The sequence below is a fragment of the Cetorhinus maximus genome, unplaced genomic scaffold (assembly GCF_964194155.1).
Source record: "Cetorhinus maximus unplaced genomic scaffold, sCetMax3.hap1.1 HAP1_SCAFFOLD_3717, whole genome shotgun sequence".
Taxonomy (NCBI): Eukaryota; Metazoa; Chordata; class Chondrichthyes; order Lamniformes; family Cetorhinidae; genus Cetorhinus; species Cetorhinus maximus.
In genome coordinates this window covers 5,198-9,266 of record NW_027599623.1, presented here as the reverse complement: position 1 = coordinate 9,266, position 4,069 = coordinate 5,198, and the positions used below count along the sequence as shown (strand labels likewise).

Below are 4,069 nucleotides of genomic sequence, written 5' to 3'. Positions count from 1 at the left end.
GGGTTAGTTTATTTACATTTAAAACCCGGGGCAGGAATGTTCACAATGTCAACCTCCACATTCACACCCACATACACCCACACACACCCACGCTCACACACACACACTCGCACAAACACACACACTCGCACTCAACACTCACACAAACACACATACATGCCTACTCACACACACACTCTCACATTCAAACACACACACACCCACCCACACACATAGATGTATACACGCACATACACACACACACACACACACACGTAAACAAATGCACAGACACAGTAACAGAGGATAGAAAAAGGAAACTTTTACAACTATGGATAGTAACAGTACAAGAACCACGGAGATTAAAATAAGTTCACATGATTTACAGAGTCCGAGAAGAAAAAGTCCAAAGAGTATTTCCGATGTGACCGATTTTAATCCTGAGTCCAGTGAGAGCTTACTGCACGCAAATTGAATGCCTCGTTTCTGACATGACAACTATGAAAACACTGTAAGGAGTTGCTTCATTGGCTGCAAAAGCAGGTTGCGGATCATCTGAATTTGTGAAAGTTGCTAGAGAAATGCAGGACATCTGTCCTGTTACATGTCGCTGGATTCCGGCCTGGATTTATAATGGGATTTTCCAATGTCAACCGTCACACTGTCATTCCCGCCTCCTACCACTGGTGGCGCTGCAGAAGGGTTCAACTGGGAGAAAAGGGGAACAGATGAAGTTTCACCTTTCGGACGTGGCCTCGGGCAGTCGGGGATTGTGGGGAAGGGAGGAGGAGCTGGGGATCTTTGGACAATCCTGACACTCTCGTTCTGTGTCCCAGTCTCTCTTCAGGAACAATATTTCTCAATATCAGCTGCCTCGACGCAGGGCAGTGCCCTTTTCTCACAGATGAAACGGAACTGATCAGAACAACTGTAATCATTCCATCCTCTGGTTTTGATAATGGCGCAGTTTTCATTACCATTCCAATTATTCGGTTCACCCTGCTCCCATCGAGTAAAACTGGGAATTGGGGAAATAAAAAATACCGATTAAAAACCCGACACATTCCTGCACAGAATCAACAAGATTCCTACAGCTCAGTACAAATCCCAAACTAATCCCACTGTCCCGCTCTCTCCCCATAGCCCTGTACAAATCCCAAACTAATCCCACTGCCCCGCTCTCTCCCCATTGCCCTGTACAAATCCAAAACTAATCCCACTGTCCTGCTCTCTCCCCATAGCCCTGTACAAATCCCCAACTAATCCCACTTCCCCGCTCTCTCCCCATAGCCCTGCATCAATCCCAAACTAATCCCACTGTCCCGCTCTCTCCCCATAGCCCTGTATCAAACTCAAACTAATCCCACTGACAGATTCTGTCCCCTTCGCCCTGTTCAAATCCCCAAACTAATCCCACTGTCCTACTCTCTCCCCATATCCCTGTATCAATCGCAAACTAATCCCACTGTCTGGCTGTCTCCCCATAGCCCTGTATCAATCCCAAACTAATCCCTGTCCTGCTCTCTCTCCATAGCCCTGTATCAATCCCAAACTAATCCCACTGTCCCGCTCTCTCCCCATAGCCCTGTATCAATCCCAAACTAATCCCACTGCCCCGCTCTCTCCCCATATCCCTGTATCAATCCCCAAACTAATCCCACTGTCCCACTCTCTGCCCATAGCCCTGTATCCATCCCAAACTAATTCCACTGTCCCACTCTCTCCCCATAGCCCTGTATCAATCCCCAAACTAATCCCACTGCCCCGCACTCTCTCCATAGCCCAGTATCAATCCCAAACTAATCCCACTGTCCTGCTCTCTCCCCATAGCCCAGTATCAATCCCAAACTAATCCCACTGTCCTGCTCTCTCCCCATAGCCCTGTACCAATCCCCAAACTAATCCCCCTGTCCCGCTCTTTCTCTCCATGCGACGCTGGGACTCACCTCACTGGGTTCCCATCCACCCATTTCCAGTTTCCTTCACTCTCTCGATCTGTTAGTCCGATCCAGTAATCCCCAGGATTATTCTCGAGAGATTTCTTTATGAAATTCTGCAGCAGATACAATGATGGAATGTGTTCAGTTAGTATGACTGCCTTAACTCACACAAACACGCACACACAACTGATCCCCAAAATACACCAAACCCTTCCTCAGGAAATTCTCCCTCATTCCCTCTGATTAAATATCGGGAAGACTGAAGTTGTTGTTTTCCGTCTCTGTTCTAAACTCCATTCCCGAGTTACCGACTCCATCCTGGGAACTCCCTGAGTCCGAACCAGACTGTTCACAAACCTGGGGTTGTGTTTAACCTGGAGATGGGATTCCCACCTCATATCCACATCGTCACCAAGACGGCCTCTTCCCAACTCCGTAACATCGCCCAGAACCACCCCGGGCTCAGCTCATCGACTGCTGAAACCCTCGTTCATGTAGTGTAGAGGGAGCTTTACTCTGTATCTAACCCCGTGCTGTACCTGTCCTGGGAGTGTTTGATGGGGACGGTGTAGAGGGAGCTTTACTCTGTATCTAACCCCGTGCTGTACCTGTCCTGGGAGTGTTTGATGGGGACGGTGCAGAGGGATATTTTCTCTCTATCTCATTCTTACAGATGCGTCTGTCATTCTCACCTGTTCCTGTTCTGTATTTATGACGATGAGGTGTGAATTTTGGGATTCACATTGTTGTTTTGCCGAGTCCCAGTTTACTCTCTCCGTTGAGAATTTATAGCAATGATGATTATGAACTTTCCAGCCGTTCGGACAGGGAAACTCTGCAGAATTATAAAGGCTTAATTCAGATAAATACATCGGGACATAAGGAACTGGAGGAGGCCATTCAGCCCCTCTCGAGCCTGTTACACAAGAACAGGAGGAGGCCATTCAGCCCCTCTCGGGTATTTTACACCATTCCATTGGATCTGCTCTGTACCTTAACTCCCTCGGTTCCGTGACCCTCCATCCCCAACAACAATCTCTCAATCTCAGTTTTGACGTTCCCCTTTGACCTCCGGCCCCCACAGTTTATTTCGGAGGCGGGGGGAGAGTTCCTGATTTCGGCTCCCCTTTGTGTGAAGAGGTGTTTCCTGATGTCCCCCCTGAACGTCCTGGCTCGAATTTTAACCTCCTTCCCCCATGTTCTCGACTCCCCCTCCCCGGCTCCCCCCACAACCCACCGGATCAGAGGAAATAGTTTCTCTCCATGGGCCCAATCGAATCTCTTTATTGAACATAACGTAAGAACAGAAGAGGTAGGAGCAGGAGTGGACAATTCAGCCCCTCGAGCCTGCCCCGCCATTCATCACGATCATGGCTGATCTCATTTTGGCTTCAACTCCAATTTCCCGCCCTCTCGCCATAACCTTTCAACCCTTCACTGATTAAAAATCTGTCCATCTCCTCCTTAAATTTATTCAGTGTCCCGGCATCCACTGCTCTCTGAGGTAGTGAATTCCACAGGTTCACGACCCTTTGAGTGAAGTAATTCCTCCTCATCTCTGAGTTAAATCCAACACCCCTTAGTCTATCGTCCTAGAATGCCCCACAAGGGGAAGCATCCGCTCCACATCTACTTTGTCACCTTTAGCATCTTATGTACCTCAATTAGATCTCCTCTCATCCTTCTAAACTCCAGCGAGTACAGGCCTAAACTGATCAATCTCTCCTCATAAAACAAGACCCGTATCGCTGGAATCAATCGAGTGAACCTCCTCTGAACCGCCTCCAGTGCAACTGAATCCTTCCTCAAGTAAGTGACCAAACCTGTGCACAGTACTCCAGGTGCGGTCTCATCAACGCCTTTGTACAGTTGCAACAACGCTACCCTATTTTTATACTCTATTCCTGTAGCATTAAATGGCAAAATTCCATTTGCCTTCCTTATTACCTGTTGTACCTGCACACTAGCTTTCAGCGATTCATGCACGAGGACACCCAGATCCCTCTGCAGTGAAGCATTCAACGCCTCGGGTCCGGTCGCCGTGGTTTCGCCTGTAGGCCTCAGGCTTCGAGTTTGGATCGCCCGCCTGCACCTTATCCCATCCCTTCAATCTGTTGGAAAAACCGCCCCCCTCTGATCGATTCATCCCC

General features: G+C 48.6%; 1 long non-coding RNA gene across 1 annotated transcript; it reads right to left on the bottom strand.

Annotated features, from left to right (window-relative positions):
- Positions 1-395: 395 nt before the first annotated feature.
- LOC144678165 (uncharacterized) lies at positions 396-2,727 on the bottom strand. The gene is made up of 3 exons (XR_013575974.1): positions 2,612-2,727; positions 1,926-2,020; positions 396-997 (listed from the first exon to the last, which is right to left on the bottom strand). It is a non-coding gene; the product is annotated as an uncharacterized LOC144678165 (long non-coding RNA).
- Between the last annotated feature and the right edge of the window lie 1,342 nt (positions 2,728-4,069).